At 35.6% G+C, this 24,244-nt stretch overlaps 1 long non-coding RNA gene across 1 annotated transcript in view; it reads right to left on the reverse strand.

The window, feature by feature from the left end:
• The window catches only part of LOC129391659 (uncharacterized), a 411,011-nt gene that overhangs the window by 373,437 nt on the left and 13,330 nt on the right, over nt 1–24,244 (reverse strand). Inside the window, exon 2 of the long non-coding RNA XR_008616234.1 lies at nt 22,570–22,706. This is a non-coding gene — a long non-coding RNA (uncharacterized lncRNA). The remainder of the gene's footprint in view (nt 1–22,569; nt 22,707–24,244) is intronic.

Below are 24,244 nucleotides of genomic sequence, written 5' to 3' on the forward strand. Positions count from 1 at the left end.
CACTACTGTTTTATTGTTTTTTGCGGGGGGCACTGTGCAAACAGCATGTCCTAGGGGTCAAAGAGCATGTTTTGGGGGTCATTAACTTACTGAGCTCACTGGGCAGGATGTAGGTCTCATGCCACCATTGTTTTATTGTTTTGGGGCATGTCTCGTGCTTCTGTTACATGGTTTTTTTGCTAATCAAGTTAGCTCGATTTTGTTGTTAAGCAAGCCAATCTGGCTTTAATGCTAAGCAACTTGTTCTGCTTTGAGTCAAGCAAACCCACATTGTTTCAGGATTTTCCCATTACTTTCTTGAGTGATCATTAGTCTTATTGTGGTCTCCAAAGCCCCCTAAAGTTCCCTCTTTATCTACAACCCCCTAATGGGGTTTCTAAGCTAACTATTTGATTATCCTACTCAATTCCTATCAGTGTCAGGATAATAAGAATAAGCAAGTACTGTTTGTTTGTTTTTAATTATGTGAAGTTAAAAACGTTTGGCATCAAAAGTGGGTTTGAATAGTATCTACCAAGTGGCAACTAGTCATATTCAGACTTGCAGGATAAAATAAGGGATCAGAGTATTGCATACCCCTCCTAAATGCTTAGTGATTATTTAAAATGTGGTACAAGGAAAAAAGATATTGAGAAATTCTTTACGATCCTAATGCACGTCTTATCTGGATGACTATGATAACTGTAATTGTGGCCTTTAGGCTGAAGAGTTATGTTCCTTCCCTGGGAATATAAATTCTTTAGGAAATTGGGATACAAATCCTACAGCTAGAATAGGTTTCCACTGATCACTGTGACTTTTCCTTGATGATGTTCTTCCTAAACGGATTATTATTCCAAAGAGAGGAAAGAAGCAAGTTTGAAAACTTAGGGAAGCTCTGTGGAGCAGGCATTTCTAATCAAGATGTTGTTTAGGGAGAAAGGCTTATGACTATCCCAAGAATTTATTCATGTGATAGATCATGTTGTGTGTCTCTCCTCCTCCATTATTATCAGAGAGAACAAGTTTAATGGTATTAAAACAAGAAAAAAGTAGTCTTAATTGGATTAACAAAGCCTTCAAAGGATACTCTAACAGATATATCCATTAAATTAAAGGGCAGCCCTGCCAACTGTTTTGTGAAATAGAAAAGGTGTAAAAGACACAAGGTTTTAAGAAAGATTCGGGTATCCTTCTGGCATTATCTTGCATAGCTACTTTTTTCCTCCAATCCCTCAACTTCCCTAGCCACAAGTCCTGATGTAACAAACACAAGGACTAAACACTGTAAGGGCAAGTATTATGACAAAAGGTGATGTATCAGAATAAGTCATATGCTGAATAGTAAGAAATCAATTCTTGCTTTTTGCTTACTTTGTTATGTTGGCAAACTTTTCTACTGTTTTAGAAGAATTGAGAAGAAATAGAAAGCTGTTTTTTTGTGAAAATACAGGAAGATTTTATTCAATTCATTAAATACTTACTGAATGTGCAAAACTAAAGAAACTAAAGAATACTGATATATTGGGTTGGCCAAAAAGTCGTTCAGGTTTTTCCATAACATCTTACAGAAAAACCCAAACGAACTTTTTGGCTAACCCAATAATATGGGTTGTATCCTCCAGGATTTTAATCTCCTCCCAAGAATTCTAAGAATTAAAAAGAATCAAAAAGTGATCTTCTCTCTCTAAGAGATTATGATGGTCTTCTCTCATAAATCCAATGTACATTTAGGAACTAATGTAAATGTCAAATAAAACTTAGACCTTTATTTGATGTACAACTTCACTAGGCAAATCTATTGGTAGCAGATATTATAAAGAATTTAAATGCATCTACCTCAGTTGGAAGGCAGTAAGAATTCATTATCACATACTCCTGCTATCCAGTGCATTTATATTGAAATTCTGAAGGGGACCACAACTAAGTTAAGTAACTTAATATTTAAGTAGTTTGAAAATACAAAACCAAGAGGACAATACAACAAATCTATACAAACCAAGGATTATTAAAAATTGTGTGTGTGTGTGTGTGTGTGTGTCAGCATGGATTTATATGGAAATTAATATGGAACTTTGGATCTTTTCAAAAGTAAAGAGAGGTTAAATGGTCCAAAAATGAATTACTTAAGTTTTGAATAATCTAAACTGCATATTTGAAAGCTTTGTTCTTAATACGTGAAGTTAAAAGTCCACACAATATATGTGTGTGTGTGAGTGTGTGTGTGTGTGGATAGAATAGAGAGATAGATAGATAGACAGATAGACAGATAGATAATTGACTTCTACAGTAGCCCAAAATATTTTCTAATAGAATATGAAAAAAAAAAGTGGTATGGAGAGAGTAAGAAACTATTTATTAAAACCCAATCAGAAATACACAGAGAAGCAATAATGAGAGCATGAAGTTACCAAAGTAAAAGTTATTTCAGTTTCTAATTTTCAAATCCAAAACCCAACGCTTCGGGGCTTCCCTGGTGGCGCAGTGGTTGAGAATCCGCCTGCCGATGCAGGGGACACGGGTTTGTGCCCCGGTTCGGGAAGATCCCATATGCCGCGGAGCGGCTAGGCCCGTGAGCCATGGCCGCTGAGCCTGCGCGTCCGGAGCCTGTGCTCCACAACGGGAGAGGCCACAACAGTGAGAGGCCCGCATACCGCAAAAAAAAAAAAAAAAACCACACAAAACCCAACGCTTCCCCAAAGGCTAACCCTTGAGTTCCCTAAAACCTCATCTTAAAAGTGGCATACCATCACTTCTGGCATGTGCTATTGATCACACAGATCAACCCTGATACATGGTGGGAGGGGATTATACAAGTGCACATATACCAGAAAGTAATGATCACTGAGAGCCATTTTAGCATCCAGCTACAACTGTCTGGTCTCTGGACAATTATTCACTAATTGTATCACAAGTTCCTTAAAAACTCATCCCATTACAGCATCACCTTGAAGTTCAGAATCTTGTCATTTAAATCAGGGGTAGCTGCATATATGGCTCTTTGAATATAGTTCCTTAAGTGCACCTTGTTGAGTACAGTTTCCTTCAATCTGAAAGCCAGTGAAACTAAAGAAACAAGTTATCTGCTTCTCCAATACCCATCATAAATGGTGAGACAGGCATAGAATAATTTCTGTAGGTACTCTTATTTAAAAAGGGAGAATGAGAGGCTTGTAGAAGTCACTAGTCCATGAGAGTTCTGAAATCGAGCCAGGCAAATATTTCCTTGGATTAGGAATTTCCTTGATTAGGATTTAATCACATGTCTTCTCTGAGATGATGCTCCACAGCTCTTGGTTCCATTCTCTGGACAATTTTTCTATTCTTTGAGACATCCCTCTTTCTTCATAAAGGTTGGCACATGTTTGAGTCTGAGCAGTCTACTAAGCTTACCACCTGTTTGAAGAATTTGGGGATCCATTTTGAAATGTCTCTGTCTCTTTCAGTCCAAACTGTCAATATTTGTACATATGTAATCTTCTCTAAAACTTTATGGGTTTACTGTGTCTCTCACTGGGATTCACTCTATTAAGCAAAAGCTAACTCATTAATCTCTTCCAAAATAAGCTCTTCCTTACCTTGAGCATCCTGTTGAGAAGGCTGTGAGATGATATCCAAAGCCTCCTACAGGCTCTATTGTTTGATTGAGTGGATCTGAGTATCACATACTATATATTTTAGAGGATATTTTGTCTAACTGAAAAGCATTTCAGAGCACCACCTTTGATCTTTCTGAAACCTAATCAAATAATCTTACAGTTACATCTTTGGCTTCATCTTTGGGCCATAATTTCCCAGCAGTGCCTTGGATTCAACCAGTGTTCAAAAGCCATTTATGAATTTTAGCTTCATTTGCTATCTATAGCGGCTGAGAATTTTCAAAGCCATGGAGTCCATTATTTTTTCATTTATTTTATTATGTATGTGGGTAGACAACTGTAAGCTGGCACAACTGATAAACCTTTTTGAGTCTACAGAATATCTTAACCAAAACTCTTTCAACAAGTAATTACTGAGCATCAGCTTTGTTATGCCATCTGCCCTCTGATGTACAAAGAAAGACAAAGTATTTACTCGCATAGTGGTTACATTTCATTGGATGTAGACAGATAGTAAATAAAGAAATATATTTTAAAACATTTTTACCCAGTACAAAAAAAGTAATTGAATCAGAGCAACAAGCTAGTAATGAGTGGTATTCTCTATTTCAGCTAGGATAGTCAGGGAATGGATATGATGACTTAGAGTAATTAGGAATGACCTATTTTTGAAGAGGTATCATTTGAACTCAGTGATGAAGAGAAGGCAGCCTTGTAATGGTTTATAGTGTTCCAAATAAATAGCAGTATGTGCAAAGACACTGAGGTAGAAAGGAGACTGGCATATTTGGAAAAAGAAAAACTTTCATATATAGTTTTCCTGTGTAGATGTGGCTTAGATGTGGGGTTAAAATAAAGAAAGAAATCTAAGTCTTTCACCCAAGAGGACAAATTCAACTGATAATTTAATAAAATTTGCAATTTTAATTTAATAGAAATTTTTATTTCCCAAGAATTCTTCTCTGCTATAAAATCATTTACTTATAGTTTATCTTAATATATTTTCCTTTGTTTCACTGAATCTCAGAGAGTATTAGTTTGTTTACATATTACTACAACTGGTATCATAAAGATTGTATTCAACTGTATGTTATATCATATTCTTTACTAGTTCTGCCATTTTCCAAAAATTATATCTTCTAACAACATAATCTGTTTAGATTTGACAAGGCAAAGACTTTGAAAAATAAAAAGTAGGATTATCACAACGATAATTTCTAGAATGGCTATATTAACTTTTCTTTTGTGATGACTTGTAAATGTAGGTATACATGTATGCGTACATGTACTAGAAGTATCTTTCCCAGAGAAAAGACTGACCATTTATGTTCAGACTTCAAAAGATATACATACATATACACAAATACATATACACATATACAAATACACATTTCCTGACCTTGGATTTTATTACCCTCTTGCCTCCATTAGACACACAACATAATGATCATAATCAAAAACGAAGACCCAAACCATAATTAACATTGTTTGCTATTTGAAAGAGAGCACAGAAAACCACATAATTGCAATGGGAAGATTTTCACGTCTCTAAAAGGAAATAATAGGATGGATTTACTTTTTTCTCATGACTTCTTCCCAAATATTTACTTCTGCTTGGTCAGGGTTGGCTTTCTCTTATTTCTGCACCCACACACATGCACATACACGCACATATGAATATTAAAAAATCTCATTAAATGTTTGGGTTATTAAGGGTAAGCAGAAGGTTCTTCATGGCTTTTTAATGTTTAAATTGTATTCTGATTCATTCATGTAACTATAAATTTCCATATTAAAGCGTGGACCTTCCCCTCCTCAAAAAGAAAGCCATTAGCTACACTTACTGAGCCCATAAAAATTAACATGCAAACATAGAAAACATAATTGCCAAAGTATTTATGGAACTCTCCTTAACATAAATATTTTTTGCCTATATATTTCCAGGTAAATCTGGCAGCAGATGAAATGAATCAATCCAATTAGAAAATACAAAAACTATTTACCAAGCCCTACATCATCCATCAATAATATACCAGGATGAGTGCAGAACAAGTTACTAGTGTAGATTTGGACTTATTGGGCATTGAAGTAGAGGAAGAGTTTGTGGATATTGGAAATAAAGGCTTAGAAATACTTGAATATGATCAAGGTTGAAGTTTATGTAGTTATCACTTCCTGAAATAAAGACTTAAAAATCCAGAAGATCAAGAAAAAGTGCAACAGAAGGTATTAAGTTTTTCAAAATATTTTAACACCCTGGGGGTAGGATGTCATTCATGATACACTGCAGAAGTAAAATCAGAAGTTCAGGGAAGGACAGGAAATTTTGACTAGCGAGTTCCTTTTTGGGACTCTTCGCAAGGTTTGTAACCGGAGTCAGAGTAAAGAAAACTGAAATCGTGAACAATGAGGTGAAAACCATTTCTGCTGGTTTAACACTTAAAAAAAATATAGTAATTATGACTAGAGAAAATTTTAGGAGAGAATAGGGCTGACAGGTCTAGTGAACTGTCTTTTTAGCAAAGAGCATCTGTGTCTTTTTCTTTTTTCTAGAGTCAGAGGAAAAACCCACATTATTTTCTATTTTGAGTTGGCCAAGGAAACAATCTTTGAAGTGCAATTTGTTTATACTTCATTCTATATCTTGAAAATTAATAATACGTTGCTGTCCAATCTGTTATTTTCAAACTATCCTTCTTGTTTTGAGAGTAATATTTAAAAAAGACCAATTTTGGGTACCATATCTGGCAGTAATCAAAGCCAGAGTTTGTGTGAATCAGAGGTCAAAAAGAAACAAAGACTTTTTAAAAATAATTACCTTTCACCCTAGCTATCAAATTTTAGGGCTAAAAAATCAGTTACTGGTGTAAACCTAAAGTTATCAAGTTTTTTTTTTAACATTATTATACTTAATTAGGGTTATAATATAAGTTCTTGTCTAAACTGGGATTCTTTAAAAGTGAAAGGGGGAGGAATAGATCCTTAGCCAGTCAGAACATCAAGACAACATAGGTAAACGAAAACTGCCCAAGGAAAAGCAAACATAAAGGCACTCCGTACAGAGGCAGTTGCTTCATCTTTGTATATCTATTCTGCTGTCCTAATGCTTGTGGTATGTCATTCTATGTGGCATCTCAATCTGAAATCTATTTGTAACTCAGTAGCTTCTCTACTTCTTATTATTATCTGTGTTTATCCCCTCAGGTAAGCATATCATAGAATCATAATAACCATCCACAGGTGACACCCATCAGCACTTTCAACTTTCTCTCTGTGTTTGATTAGAAAACAGATGCATTTCTATCAGACTAAGCTTGTTTGTTTTCTCTTACTGAAAAAAAAAAAAAACCACTGAGAAATACTTGGTTGCATATTTCCTTTATTTACAAAGGGCTGGAAATAGAACACTACTGGAATTTCTATAAGATAAAAGCAAATATTTATATGTCTACATATCTGAAATTCTGTCACCATCTTCCTAGAAGCAAATCTCAAGAACGTCCTTTTTTTCCTTTAAAAGTTAATAATATAAAAATGTTGGTGTCAGCTTCTCTGGAGGAGGGGGAAATGACTCATTCAAAAATTTACATTGACCTTTCATCCAAATATATTCTGAATGATAAAACTGATTTAACTTTCTTCTATAAATGTATTATTAAGTAAAAAGAGATTTCTTGACAAGTTAATAGCGACTTCCTGCAGTCTGCTTGAATATTATTGTTCAAATATCAGTTTGTTAATAATAAATATACTTATTTGTGTGTTTCCTTTTGATGAATACTCCACTCTGCTTGCTGCAGTTTTAAGGAGGAAATAAATGAGCCTTCTCAGAATCTCTACGGTAAGGGAAGAGGAATTATACTCACAAACAGTAGCTGCAGCCTAGAGTTCACGCCATTAGAGTTGTAAGTGGATACTATAATATTCTAACCTCTCTCCAAATTTAAGTAGTAAAATATCTGGAAAAATCAGAGGCCAGTTAAACACACACATTTAATTGGTAGCTGTCCACAACTATACATAGAACAATTATCTGAAATATGAATTTAAGTTGGAGTAATTAATTCCAAAAATATCCATCTCATTTTGAATTAGCAGTTTATGTTGATTAGAAGGATTCTATTAAGAGATATGAATATAATGGTGAGATCAAATAGATGTATAGAAAGAGGGAAGAGACACCATGGACAATGAGTGGGGATTTGGTCATGGTTCCCTCTGAAAAAAGAAGAAATCTCAGCTTTTCCCCAAGTTGAAAGTGGGAAGAAACATCTCAGGGAGATATAGCCCTAACACAGACTACTGTTTCTTGTACAAGTGTGTTATGAAAAGGAAATATGAAGAGTCTGGCTACTTTGTACAGGGATGAGGAACCAGAATTTCCATCTGATATATTCCCCAGACAATATGCCAAACCCCCTTTGATTCAGAAATAAAGTTATTTAGAGGGACAACAAATCTAAACGTTCCTTCCCCTCCCCCTGCTAGTTCACTGTGTCACTCAGAATGAGGGTGATACTTGCTATTGGGCTGGCCAAAAAGTTCGCTTGGTTAGTGAATACGTTGTTCAATAAACTTCTTTGTGAAAATGAAAAATGCCTTTTATTTTTACTTAAAACCAAACGAACTTTTTGGCCAACCCAATACTATTGAGTCCAGTCCATCTGATCACCATGCCTTCTCAGTTGTGTCACCTAAAGATCTTCCTTACACCCTCCTCTGCGCCTTCTCTCATCCAACCAAATCTATCTTTCATATTACAGGTTAGAATTATTTCCTAAAATATATATCTGACCATGTCACTTTCCTACTTAAAATCATTTAGTGGAACCTGATCACCTATGGTTTTGAACTCATTAGAATGAACTGCCTGCATCTACAAACCTGTTATGTCAAAATTCCGCAGTTTCCCCTAATGCTCAGTGCCTTTTATATCTGATTTGTTAATGTTGGGTATATCCTAAGCACTAAGCACACTTCATAAATCCACATATGTGTCATTTTATTTATTCATTCACTCACTGAATATTTCTTAGGTACCTTCAGTGTGTACAGAGAAATGGTGGGACAGGGTATAGAACAATGAATAAGGTAGTTAGTCTCTGGCCTCAAGAAACTAGGTAATCAAGCAGGTACTTTCTCCCCTGACTGAGTTAAATGCTTCTCTTCTGGCTTCCCACAGCATCCTAAGCATGCCTTATCTTAACTCTCATCAAAATATAGAGAAATATCCTGTTTACTTTCATGTAATCCTAATATACCATGAGCTCCTTGAGGGCGTATAAACATTATTTGCATCTTCATCCCCAGCACATGACTTGGTTTTATAAAGTCTGTCGAATTTGAAGTGCCTATATCATGTTTTGAAGATATATAATAATTGCAGTCTGCATAAAAAGTGTGGATTATAAAACAAGAGGTCATAGTTAGGATTTCACATTAAAAAACAGAATTAATATAAAATTTGAAAAACCTTAGAGAAGAATAAAAGTATAAATTATACTGGAGAAGAGAAAACTATATTAAGGATCTATCACACACATGCATACACACACACACACACACACAATAAGATCAGAGAGAAATAATGTGACACGTAGATAACATTAAGGAATGGAGATGAAATAACTGGAATATAAACTACACTAAGAATCTAGGGGTCTACCCTGGTGGTGCAGTGGTTGAGAATCTGCCTGCCAATGCGGGGGACATGCGTTCGATCCCTGGTCCAGGAAAACCCCACATGCCTTGGAGTAACTAAGCCCGTGTGCCACAACTACTAGACTATGCTCTAGAGCCCGCGAGCCACAACTACTGAAGCCCGTGTGCACTAGAGCCCACACTGCAACTACTGAGCCCACGTGCCGCAACTACTGAAGCCCACATGCCTAGAGCCCGTGCTCTGCAACAAGAGAAGCCACCTCAATGAGAAGCCCACGCACCCAAACGAAGAGTAGTCCCTGCTTGCCACAACTAGAGAAAGCCCATGCACAGCGATGAAGACCCAACACAACCAAAATGATAAACAAAATTAAAAAAAAAAAAGAATCTAGTTATTACGTGACCAGCTTGAAGTATGGAGATGAAGTGTTAGAGGATGGATGAATGCTGATGAGAAAAAAGTGGTGTATCATCAGTCAGTGAGAGAAAAATAATGATAATTTAGCAGAGAAAATTAAGGATAAGAAATGATTACATGAAAATATAGAAACTTCAATTTGATTGAGGAATACAAAAGAGAAAGATATTAAAAAGAAAAAGGATTCTTCATTTATATGTTTAAGTAAATTATGGACAAAAGCTAGTCAAGAGTATCTGTGATAAGGAAACAGAATGGCTGGTGACTACATACCATTTGGGTTTTAACGGGATAGAAAGTTATTAAAAGTAAAGCTAGAGAGGAGCAGCTTTAAAGTCAGCATAAACAAGGAGTGGATTTTATGCAGGCAGAAGTGTTGGAGCATCTTGTGGATCGAAACTATTCAGGTTGTACACAGCAGCAGGGATGTGTAGCATTAAGATATCAGATAGGAGGAAAGAGCCCTGAAGCCAGTGAGAGATCGAGAAGATAGAAGGCATGCACACAGGAGGCAGTCAGTCCAAGGTCAAGGAAAGACATTGGGAAATGGCGGCTGAGTCAGGTAACTTGGAGAACTGAGGCAGGTAACGGGCTTCTAGGAGGATTCGACAGGGAGCATTTGGCTGCAGGGAGAATGAAAAATTGTATCATCTGCTAACCCTTGGATGATGCTTGGATTTTGAATTTTATAATTGCTACTGAGTATATAAAGAAAAAGAAGAAGCCTCTGTGGGTAAGGAAACATTCGTTACTTCCACGGCAAAATGCATCTGAATAAGTAAGAAAGGGATTAAAAGAATAGCCAACAATGTGGTTAGAAGAAACTGCACATAAAATAACGAAGGCCACACAAACAGCAAGGGAAGAACTTCTACTTGTGTTAAATAATGATTACACAGGGTTAGAACTAGTATGAAGATGCAGTTTTAGCTACCATCAGTAATTACGCAGAAGAAAGAATCGATAACAGATATTACTCAAAAAGCAATACCACAGGGTTTCAAATATATCATCACCAACAATAAAAAATTACTTTAGGTTTTAAAATCCAAAACCTCTCACTCATGTATGAGGATATCAGTTAATTAATAAAAAGCTGTCAAATAATAGAAAACGGCTTTTGTCCATCTTCCTATTGTCATCGATTTGAAAATCTATGAGGAAATGGATAGGAGAGATATTGAATCTCAGCATGTAGCCTCTAGTAGAGAGTTAGAGGATGCACATGAGAATGTGAAAACGACAACTAGTAACACTTCAATGTGCAGATTAAATGATGCTGAATAGAAATTACAATGACAACAAAAGAGCCATGAGCCCATGTGACAATATATACAATAAAACTTAAAGAAAAAGTGACAACTGTGATAATGAATGTGCTTCCCAAGGAGAATTAAACATTTTCTCAAGTGACTAAACTTCAAAAAATTAATTACTTCTTTAATATTTTATATTTATCTACTATTCTTAAAATACCCCTGGGAACAACTATAATTGTTATGTGTAGGAATTTAGAAAATACATGGTATCATTTTTGTATACAATTTGGGTTCATTGTCCTTTGAAAAACAACTTCTGTCTGACAATCAGCTTTCAGGCCTTTGTTCAGGGGAAGCCGCATTATCACATTAAAACCCAAAGGTCAGACATCTGTGAAACATTGTGTTGAAAGACAAGAAGCTGAGGCAGAAAAATTCTCTCTGCTTCATCTCAATATAAATTGCAGATCAAACAGTGTTCTAGATTGACATTGGCCATCCAATCTGAAATGAACTGTATTATATTTAACATCTAAAATGTCATACTGGGCATTGCATATGGTTTTAATTTTCAACTGCCCAGCCTTGTACTTGGTATTTGTACTTTCCAAATGTGCTTTTTGACCTTCATATGATAGGATTTTATACCTAGGAATGAACAAGCAAAAGCTTTGTTAAATTCATTGTAGCCATTGATTGCTTATTTGCTTATTCATTTATTTAAAATATAGCTTATTTTGTGAGTAAATGATAAAAATATAATTTTAACTAATTCATTTTTAACAGATTTTTAAAAGAAGAATGTTTTATTTCTTGCCCTTCACCTCAGGTTTTTCCAGATTCCTTTCCAGTATCTGTCCACTTAAAAGTAATGTTAAGGGGAAAAAAATGTTTGGAGCTCCTATCAATATAAATGAAAGTTAACCAAAGGAAAAAACTTTATGTAGAAGTGATAAGCATAGAAGAGAAAGTACAGGTGACTGAATAAAAGGCAATGTACAATAAAGTTAAAGAATGAGCTTTGGAGTCATGCTAGCATTAAAGAATCAAGATTACCAATGATTAGTTTTGTCAACTTGGAACAATTCACTTCTCTGAGCCCCAATTCCTTCATCTGTAAGATGAGTTTGACAATGCTTACCTTCAGAAAACTGTTCTAAGAAATATATTAGCTAATGCCTGAAAGCAGACAATACAATGTAAAATCAATAACATGTATTCTTTTCCTACTAAAATCATTTTTAAAATGAGCCATATTTATTGTCCTGCAATTGGAATATAAATATCTTTCTCACTGTTGTATCTGAATAGAATTTTCTACCAAAAGGAATAAATCAGGTATCCCTGAAGAATTCGTTGATTTAGGTGTGGGTCAGAACATGTACAAGATGTTCCTACAACATCTTGTAAAACCAGATAACCAAAATGATATCCAAGGTTACTAGGGTTATGTCAAAAAAGTTTCAGAGACCAATTTGAAGAGCCTCTCCTCCTAGGATACAATTGAGACAATTAGACCATCAATTAGAATGATAATGGCAATAACTAAAATTCATCAAACATATTTAAATCTATGTGTACATGATGATATCGAAACAAAGCCAAAACCAACAAATTAAAGAAACAGACCAAAATGAAATAGAAAAGCTCATTAGTCACTATTAGAGAATGATAGTTAACTAACTTATTGTGTTAAAAACTGAGTTATAAAGGGAAAGAATCAAGAGTTTATCTTTCCTTAGTATAAAATGTGTTCCTCAGTGCAAATAAATAATTGATAGGAAAGTTATTTTTTATAAAATTATGCCAATTACTTTTTAAATTAAAAAATAATAGAAATAGAATACCATTATTATCCAACTTCTAACAATGTAATGGCTCCTAGAAAAGATCATCAATGGCTGTTAATACCTCATAAAGACAACCAGACACCATGTATCTCCTGATAGAAACACCCACAACCTAAGAAATGTTCTTGCCAAAAAAATGGACCTGACTGTTTAAATCTAATTTTATTTTTTTCCCAGAAATACAGAAGACAATGTAACACGTTTTCAAGAAATATGACTAGCTCTACCGTTTGCTGTGTCTTCCACTATGATTTAACAGAAGGACTTGGAGTCATGGCATGTGGGATGAGATTCTGCCTGTCATTTATTAAAAACAGGAAATTTTGAGCAGGCTGCAACTTCTATGAGCTACAGTTTCCTCTAAGAAAGTAACTGAACTCTTAGGCACCCCCTGTATTATGAAACGTTAGGAAAATTAGAGGAGAAAAGTGTGAGCAGAGAGTGAAATTCTGTTAACTCAATTAGAGAAAATCACAGACCAAAAAATAGAGGGAAAGTGATGTTTAGTTATTAAAACTGCACTGCTTACAGTTTGAATTTAATAACCTGGTAGATGTAACCAAATTTGAAAAATGCTCAATATTTCCACGGAGTTTAGAGGTTTAAAAACACTTTCTCATGCATTTCCCCAGCTGATCATCACAAAAGCTCATTAAATATCAAAAAAGTCATAATTTCTTCTTTTTACAGATGAGAAAACTGAAGCTCAAATGTTAATTAGCCCAATACTCACAAAACTATATTTCACATTTTTCCATTTAATTCATTTATGCATTCATTTATTTAATTAGCACAAATTTATTTAGTATTTTTCATGTTCCAGGAAGTGTACTAGATATTAGGTATACAGTGGTCAGCAAAAAAGACAAGGTAATCTGCCTTCATAGGATTTATCTCACATTCTAGAGGGAGACATGAACAGGACAAATGTAAACAGGCAAATACATAAAATTTATAATTTGCAAACATAAATTATTTTCAAATTTAAAAAAAAGTGCTATACAAATAGCTTAAGAAAGCCTTTGTAAAGGTCTTCTGTTGAGACTGAAGAGATAAAGAGGAGCCAGTCAAGTGAGGAATGAGAAGAGTGCTCCAGGCAGGAGGAACATGTTTCAAAGCCTCTCACCTCCTATTTACTAGTCTAGCCCGGCAGTATTAGTGGCACGGTGTGTGTCTGTTGTGTGTTTATGTGGGGCAGGGTAGGTTGGGGAATCTTTCCCCTCTCTATCATAGGTCTCACTTCCTGGGACCATAGCATTTTAGCTAAGTTTACTGTGAAGTTTTTCATGAGACTATAAAGCGGGAGAGACTGAAAGGGAGAAAGGTGAAAATGGTCATGTCTAATACTCTTGTATACATGGTCAGGAAATCTTGGCTCCAGGAAACTTCCACTTGCACGTGGATTTTCTAGACCAAACTGCCTAGACTGAAGAGACAGGGGCCACGTCAGTAATATTTTCCATATATGGTGGCTCAATTCCATCTTGCAAAATGTGACACTCCCTAAGTTCTTTTAATTATGGCAACAATGTGATACCTCTGTGAGGTTTCCTGATATGCAGAATTTCCTCTCTCTCTTTCTCTTCTCGTAAAAACTGTATTTTGCATTAATGAAACCTAATAGACTGTTCATAAAAATCACTGAAAACCTGTATAAGTTCTCTGAGGTTTCATTCACTATATAATAGTTTCCTCCACCCCTGCCACAGGAAAGATATTAAGGCATTTTGTGTGAAAGTGTGAGGAATGGAAAAATGAAACGAGCTGCTCAAAAAAGGCTGCCTCCTTCTCAAGGCAGTCAAATAATCAACATTTCCACAGTGTTTTATTTCAAAGGAACTTATATCTAAGGAAACAAAGAGAAATTTACTAAAATGATTATGTGTTTCCACTAAGCCTCATCTCCAACTGCAGCTAAATGTAGCTGGTTGGAATTATAAGCACAGCAGTATTTTATATATTACTGAGATTGATTTTGAGATTTGAAACTCTAGTGTGGTAAACCTGGGCCAAATGACTAGAGGCAATCATAGATGGGACAAGTATCTCTTATTCATTGCATACAAATAGTTTTACATACAGACCCTCAAATCTGGTGACTGAAAAATGGATTTGGCTAATTCCAGAATAAGAGACTAGCCTCAGAATGATTATGCTGAAGTCTCCTAGAACAGAAAAATGTTAAATAGTAAAGTGTTATAGTCATTAACAAGCAGTTTCTAACACAAACCTAGAAGTTGAAAGGATCTGTGCTTTTCCCTCTGCCTAGAAACGTCTGCCTCTTAGTCCTATGTCTTGTCATACGTCTTGCCTAACAAATATTTACTCATCTTTCAAGAAAGTTTTAGCATCACCCATATTTTGGCAATAAAAATATTTCTTACAATTATTTGAACAAAGAGCCAGTGATAGTTAATTTTATGTGTTAACTTGGAGGGTGTTTTTGGATGAGAAACATTTAAATCGGTGATTTTTGAGTAAGCAGATCACCCTCCATAATTTGGGTGGGCCTCATCTAATCAGTAGAATGACTGGCCTGCTAGACTGCCTTTGACTTGATCCTGAACATGGCTATCCTGGGTCTTCACCCAGTGGCCTTCAGACTAGAACTGCACCATCGATTCTCCTGAGTCTTCAGCTTCTCAGCCCATCCTGCAGATTTTGTACTTCCCTGTCTCCATAATTATGTGACATGGAGACACTCTAACAAAAGAATACTAATTATGCTCTTTGTAAACATGGGCAAAATAAATGGGATGGACTGAGATATCATCTTTTACATTATTATCAGTAGTATTAGTATAGTACTATATTGGAACTTATTATTATGTTAGGGCAATTTTTATGTCAATTTTTTATATTTTTCATCATGTTTTCTTCCTATTTCTGTAACATTTTCAAATAACTATGAGTTTGTGTTAAGTTAAATTTTCAATTAAATAAACCTCGTATAATGCTAACTCTGACATTACTATAGGAATTACTTCCCATATATGACAGGATATGATAGGATATGTATACACATACACACACAAATGGATACATTTATAACCCACAAAATAGGGGTCAATTATTCAATATCGATTTATTAACATTCTTAGTATGAACCTGACACTTTATGAGATTCTACTGGTTAGGATTACATTTGGTTGTGAGTAGCAAAGTTTTGAAAAGTAGCACCTTAGCCAAAATAGACATTAATTCTTCTATAAAAGAAAAGGAACTAAAAATTTGATAGTTCAGAGTGAGTATTGTCAGGATAGTAGGCTTATTATCTCTTGTTCCCTGGAAGAGTCTCCACATAATCCAGGATGGCTATTAGAGCTTTAGCCATCACATCAACATTCTAAGCAATAGGTAAAAGGGATGGTTCCTCTTCCCTTTTAAGGAAACTTTATGGGACAATAAAAAAATTTCTATTTATACCTCAACAGCCAACCACTGCAAGAGATGCTACGAAATATATCCTTTTATTATGGCGGCAATGTCTCCAGTATTTTGTTTAGTTACGTAAAAAGCAGAGAGATGATACCTAGAGGAATCCAGTAGTTTCTGCCATACTACTGGGAGAATCCAAAGTAAATTCCTTACTATTTTTTTTATTGGAGTACAGTTGCTTTACAATGTTGTGTTAGTTTCTGTGTAGCTGTACAATGAAGTGAATCAGGTATACGTATACATATATCCCCTTCCTCTTGGCCCTCCCTCCCACCCCCAGCCCCCCATCCCCCATCCCGTCTATCTAGGTCAACACAGAGCACCTAGCTGAGCTCCCTGTGCTATGAAGCAGGTTCCCACTATTTTACACATGGTAGTGGATATATGTCAATCCTAAACTCTCAATTCATCCCACCCTTCCCTTCCCCCACTGTGTCCACATATTATAGAGAAACTCAAATCTGGTCAAGAAGTCAAAACTATAATGTATGAATCTACTTTAAAAGTTAAAGTATAAATCTTGTAATATGGATCATGAGGGACGGAGGACTTCAAGAAATAAAGAGCAGCCTGACATGAAACAGAAACCACAAAATTTAGGCCCTAAGGAAATATCTGTTGAATGACTGAATTAGCAATCCAAGGGATATTCTCAATATCGGTGCTGAAAGTAAGTCCAGCTCGATGGGATACAAATCTGTGAAAAACCATAGATCAGCAATTCATCTTAATGCACTGAATCATCTTTAGTATGAGAATTCTGGCTCTCAGAACTACCAGAGTCCTTAAAAGAACATCTAGTGTAATCCCTTACCTTTAGTAAAGAATTATGATTCTCATTTTAGAGGTAAGAGCCAGAGATATCAAGTGACTCAGATATGGGAACACAGCTCAAGTCATCACTTGAGATCTAGAATACCTGTTTTTTTTTTCCATTTTATTGCTTATTCAGCAAGTTATATTTTCCATTTCATTGTTTATTCAGATGTGGTAACCCTATTTGGGAACTTTGGGGAATAGTTGCATACTAAATAGACACTTATGAAAGTTGTATTAATCACATCATTTTTGAAGTGTGTGTACTATCCTTTCTAAGAGGGAATAATGGTCAGCTATTAATTAGTAAGAAACTTCCTAATGAACAAAATCCTTCCTTTTCCCATATACAATATTATTTCTATTTGACAAAACTTATAGCATCTCTAGAGACAAGTCCAACAGCCCAACATGTGGGAAAATAAATACACCTCATTAACCTTCATTATAGATCTGTGAGAGAGGTTACTATTGGCATAAATTGCATGTAGGGTGAAAACTTGAAAAAAATTAGAGGTGAAGTAAGGACTCAAAAGCCTTTTTCTCTTTGTCTCTGTTCTTCCTTTCAGGAAGAGTAAGAGACAAAACGATGGCGAGCAAAAGAAAAGATAAACAAAATTACATCATGCACAGTGTTCATATTTTTGAAAATGTCCAAAGTTTACTTATGACCTACCCAGTATAGTTAACTCATTATCCACGTTCCTTCGTGTTGATGGCTTTATTTTTTACAGATGACTGGTAATTACAGTGTTAACTGAAGGACCAATCACTAGTTTTTCCTAAGCTTTTCACTGATATAATGGGAATAATTTATTTTGAGCACAAATAATAAAATTGCTTTAGCACAAAGGTGAAAATTAGGAGCACTATAAATTTTACTTGATGTGGCTTTGCCAGTGGACAAACTTTTCAGCAGACAATTTTGTTCTGTCCTGTTCAAGTTCTATAGCAATTCCACTGAACTTTCAGGATGTGTTTCTCATTGTACTCACTAGGTACCATCATGAAATTTTAAAGAGGAAACACTATCAGAATAGACAATAAATGAAGAGGAATAAAATTATCAGCTGTTAGAGTCTAAAGTTCTTTAAAGGTCATTGAGCCTGCTTCCTTCCCTTCATACTTGAAGGCATTTCAGCCTGTGGAGGTGCAGCTCATTCAAAATCATGTAGCTGGGTAAAGGTGGATCCAAGCCTAGATACCAGTCTCTTAATTGTGTATCCAATTCTCTTTCTTGTTAAGGAAAAAATCTATTTAATTTTAAAAACACTAAGAAGATCACCAAAAATATCAGTAGAAGGACTATCCCCCTACTTTTCATTCCTTACAAGAAAAGTTTGATTTGTCCAGAAGCAGATGACCTTCTTCACCTGTTATCTGAATTCCAATATACTTTACCCTTGTTTTTCTTTCACTCTTCTTATATTTTCATTGTGTTTACATTAACCTAGGTACCTAACAATTATGAGAGGTCAGAATGTGACTCACTCTCAAAAAACATACAAGACAGATATGGCAGAGACATAATTTCATTAGTGGAAAGTGAAGAATTACACACTGAAGTTCAGCTTGAAAATTGTTCAAGAGAGAGAAATGCCCACATTCACTCATCCTATTTGTTCATTAATTTTGGGATAATTACATTCATTTTGCACACCTAGATATATTTTCATGAGAAACATAGTAAAGTTTCATAAGTATTAAATGTACCATTACATATATTTTTCAATTTAAATTATAATATGTTCTGATTTGTTTTTTCTATTTAAATAAATCCCCTACATGTAGAAATATACATCCAATTGCCCTTCCTTCTTCCCTATTGAGGAACTGAATGTGTGTGTATTTAATAAAAAGAAGTACTGATTAAGTAGAGGAAAATTTTAAATTCAAGTTAAAATTCAGTCTTAAAACACAAACTATTCTTTGTCTATATTACTGTTCACTTTTAATGTCCTTCTATGATCCATTTCTCTCGACAAGGCAGTAACATAAAAGCATTCCAATTATCTATAATAGAAAAGGCAATTTCATTCCCAAAGAACAAATAAAGCATGATACTAAAGGGTCGCAGGAAGAATAAAACTGACCCAATCAATTATTAAATAGTTAAAGAAATGTGGCCTTCAGAGCTATGGTTAGATAATTGTAGATGGTTCAAAGTTAAGGAATCACATTCTGTTTCAAATTGATAAAGTATATGTATTGGTCAGCTCGGACTGCCATAACAAAGCACCACAGACTTGGGTGGCTAAAACAACAGAAATTTATTTCCCATAGTTCTGGAACCTGGAAATCTAAGATTAAGGGACCAGCAAGATTGTGTTTTGTGATGCCTCTTTCCTGGGCTCCAGAAAGTCACCTTCTTGCTATGTCCTCACACGGCCTTTTCTCTGTATGTGACATTCCTTGTGTCTCTTCCTCTTTTTTTAAGGAGAGCAGTCCTATTGGATCAGGGCCAACCTTTATGACCTCATTTAACCTTAATTACCTACTTAAAGGCCATATCTCCAAATAGTCACATACAGGGGTTAGGGCTTAACATATAAATCTGGGGGAGACACAATGGAATCCATAACAGTATGAACTTCAAAAACCATTATAAAGTATTGTATACTATGGATCAATAGCAGTGATTACAATTTGCATTTGGAGCCAGTAACCTTGGACTATCCATATGCCATGTTATTTTTACTGTCCATCCTCCCATCTATTTTAATGGCTATATCTCTGTCCAGGATTGCCATGGCATTCTGGGGTATCTGGGTATATGAATAGTATAATGTGAAGCAATCTGAAGTGTTCTTTTTTAAAATTTTTTAAATATTTATTTATTTATTTTATTTTATTTTTATGGCTGCGTCGGGTCTTAGTTGTGGCACACGGGATCGTCCTTGAGGCATGCGGGATCTTTCATTGCAGTGCACAGGCTTCTCTCTAGTTATGGTGTGCAGGCTCCAGAGCACGTGGGCTCTGTAGTTTGCAGCACGTGGGCTCTCTAGTTGAGGCTCAGGAGCTCAGTAGTTGTGGTGCGCGGGATCAGTTGCCCCACGGCATACGGGATCTTAGTTCCCTGACAAGGAATCGAACCCGCGTCCCCTACATTGGAAGGTGGATTCTTTACCACTGGACCACCAGGGAAGTACCTTGAACTGTTCTTATTGTCTAATTGATATGCAGATAATAACATAAGTATCTACAATTAAGAACCTACTACATGCCAAGCAATCTGGTAATTTATTTATATTTATTATCTTATTTAATCCTCCTAACAAGTCCATTAATTCTATGAAGTAGAATTATTTCCAGTAATTTACATAAGAAAATGTAATATTTAGAGAAGTTAAATCCTTTGTCAAAAGTACCACCTCTGCCTCCCTAAGGCCTATGCACCTGTTAGAGTTTGCCCAAACCCTAATTCTTTGCTTAAGCCCTCAACCCCTATTTAATTGATAAAGACCCAAAATGTAAAGCTCAGTTTCTTTAGGATCAGCTATTTACTTGTTGTTAAAGCCATCATAAGTTAAGTCAAGCATTGCAGTTTAAATTCTCTTGCCCAGACGTAGCAATTAAAAGTCAAATATGCATGGTGTGACATATTTCCTCTACAAGCATTAATAGTGCTCTCCCCATCCACTAAAATTCAAAAGCCAAGCCACAGGCCCTGGACAAATGGACTCCTCAAGTACTACATGTGTTCTTCTTCCCCAAATGTGATTTTTATCCCCTAAAACTACAGATCTCCTCTATTTTGCAGGTTTAGGGCCCAGAACCATAAACCAGATGGCATGGAGGTCACTCCATGAGCAAGTTCATTCTTACTGGGAGGAAGTGAGAGGGAGGGGCAGGGCCAAACCTTTTCTGTTTTTCCTTCCAAATTCACCAATCAACTGATACTCTTACCTCCCCTAGAGTGAAGTATGTGAGAAGCAGAAAGAAACCAGTAGTGCTCACATCAAGGCATTTACTCTTCAAAATCCTGCCTCAATAGTAATTAAAATGTACAGACTTATTTATATAACTGCTGAAATTTGATTTAACCAGAATTATGAAGAAATTCTATTAGAGAGATGCGGAAGGGGATATGTCGTTGTGTGTGTGTGCGTGTGTGTGTGTGTGTGTGTGTGTGTGTGTGTGCGCACGCAATTTCAGGTCAGGTCATACAAAGAAATGCATCCTCATCTGCCATAAATGGATATAGGATGATACTGAAAATAGAAAACTCAATTTTAAGCATATTTTATATATATGAAAGGAAATAGAAGAAATAGCTGAAGAGTTCAAAGTAGTTCTTCAAAGTAGCATAACTCAGGGGTGGGGCAAAGTAGTTGCTAGGAAAATATCTTTTTTATTTTTTAAGATTTGTAGTATTATTTGACCCAAATATATATATATATATAGAGAGAGAGAGAGAGAGCTTTGATATAAATTTTAAATACCATGGAATAATAACAAAAGAAATATCAAATCTTTGTCTGTTATTCTAACGCCTAATTTAGCCAAGAAAACAAAAGAAAAGGGAAGAAGGAAGGAAATAAAGTAATTCAAAAACAACTGGTTCTGGTAGCGAGTAGAAACTTATGGTCAAGATTAAGACACTGACATTGCATCTCTGTAGGTGCTTTTTTATAAGGAAAAAACAGAAAATGTTGCAGCATAAATATTTTCAAAATGCATTTCTAGAGATCCATGCCAGCTCTCAAGTTCTCTAGAGCTGCACTGTCCAATATGGTAACCATTAGCTACATGTAGCTATTTAAAATTAAATTTAAAATAATAAAATTTAAATAAAGTTTTAAATTCTATCCCGCACATTAGCCACATTTCATATGCTCCAAAGCCACATATGGCTTATGGCAATCTTTTTAGATAGCAGAAATAAACATTTCCATTATTGCATAAATTTCTATTTGAAAGCACTGCTCTAGGCCTTGCTGTTTATACGCTGAATTTGCACAAGACTATACCCTGAAACCCACTACCTTGAAGAGAAATAAACAAACCTGCCAAGGTATCAATGTCTTTATAAAACCAAATACTTTTATATCATTTAGAAACAAGTTTGGTATTCTAGCCCTGAACTGGGACTACTTCATTCAGATTCTACATGTATTTGTTAAGCACTAATTGTGTGCCAGGCAGTGTGCTGGATACTAAGAAAACAATGTTACTCAGGATGCTCAAAATCCAGATGAGTAACATCAGCAAAATGATGGAATAGGAAGCCCCAGACCTCAGTGCACTACAGAAACACCAACATACAGCCCCAAAAGCTTCTATGAGAACTCCAGAAATCGGTTAGGAAGATGCAGCACCCAAGCAAGCTCAAATCCAAGAACAGCCACAATGAAACAGGTAAGAAAAGCTGTTTAATTCCAACCATGCTCCCAAAGCTAGCATAGTTTGCAATTGGGAGGAAAAGTCCAATTGCGGCTTCTCCTTTGGGAAGGAAAGAGAAGGGGAGAATGTACATTCAAAGTTCTAGATTGTGGGGGGACTACTTTCTGTCTCACCTGACTCAGGGCACTGACAGGGAATTGGCATACCTTGAGTGTCGGGAGGCTGCAGAGAACAAAAGAGAATTCAGCAGATTGTGGCAGCACTAGAGAAGTGGTAAAACTGCAGACAAAACAGCCACCATTCACCATGATCGGGAGTAAGTACCCAGTTTTGTGTCTTCCCCCTAGAGAGAAAAAAAAGAGTAGAGCATAAGTCCAATGTTCTCGCTTTTGCGGGTGCAGTCTGAGAGACTGGTTTCTGTCTCACCTGATGTGGAGAGCTGACAGAACAGTTATACTTTGGACACTTGGTGGGTGCACAGAGCTTGGTGGCTTCAGGCAGAGCCAGAGAAAAGCAGCAAACCTTTCTAATTGGGAAATCACATACACAAGCCCAGAGAAGGTACATGCTCAGAAAAAGTTGGAAAGACCCCCCCCAAAATCTGTAGCTGGGTTGATGGGTAAAAGTCTTTCCTTGAATGAAGCCAGTCCATAAGACTGGAAGAGGTGTCTATTTTTTTCAACTGTGTAAATCCCAACACAAAGTTACAAGGCACAAGAAGAAACAGGGAAATATGGCCTAATCAAAGGAATAAAATACATCTCCAGAAACTGACCCTAAAGAAAGTAGCTCAGTATTGTTAAGTATATTCACATTGTTGTAAAGCAGATCTCTAGAACTTATTCACCTTCATTAAATGAATCTTTATACCCATTGATCAATTCCCAATTTCCTCCTCTCCCCAGCCCCGGGCAACCAACATTCTACTTTTTGTTTCTAAGAGATTGATCACTTTATTGATTTCATATAAGGTATCTAAAGTTAGATTTCAGGTTATATGTTTTTTACCACAAAAAAAAAGGAATTAAAAAAAAAGATGCTCAGGATCCATCCGGGCTTTGAATAATTAAATAAGACTATACACTATTGTTCAAAACAATGTGATAAGAGCTATTATAGGACAGTATAGAGTGATAAGGGAGAATAGAAGAGAAGCACTCAGCTAACGTCTAAGGCTGTCACGATCATCAGGAAAGGCCTTCCAGAAGAACTGGTATCAAAGCTAGGGATGAAAAACTAGTGGCACTTTCCACATAAACATGCAAGTTTAGAAGATGAGGTAGTATTTATTTCAGTCAAAAGGAAGAGGATGTAAGAAAGGTTAAGAGCAACAGAAAGCATGTTTTAATTTGTAGTGGGGAAGTATGGAGTAGAGGGAATGGTGAAGTGATAAGGAGAGAATGAAGAGAAAAATCTTAGTAAGAAGTTGTAATCAGGGACTGTATCATGTAGGGACTAGTAAAATATTTAAAGAGTATGGTCTCCCAAGCATTCATCTAATAGGCTGTAATTTTCATATTTGTTTTAGTCACACCCTGAACAATACTCTCCACATCATATACAGTGTGTTGAATGTATTAAATATTCAATAAGTATGCACCGAAAGACAATAATGTAAATATATGCTTGGATTTGCATTTTAGAAAGTTCTACTTACATTTGGAAAAAGGGATTGTAAAGGCTATCATAATATTAATTCTGAACAGTCTCTGTACTTGCATCTGAAAAGAACAACCATAATGTCATATATATTATGAAGCATACTATATACCTGTTAAGGCTAATGTATATATCTATAACTATAGCTAAATGTCTGCATGCATGTGTGTATAAAATATTTTTATGATGTTAGCATAATAGTATTTTAATGATGCATTTATA

This window comes from Physeter macrocephalus, chromosome 20 (assembly GCF_002837175.3).
Source record: "Physeter macrocephalus isolate SW-GA chromosome 20, ASM283717v5, whole genome shotgun sequence".
Lineage (NCBI taxonomy): Eukaryota > Metazoa > Chordata > Mammalia > Artiodactyla > Physeteridae > Physeter > Physeter macrocephalus.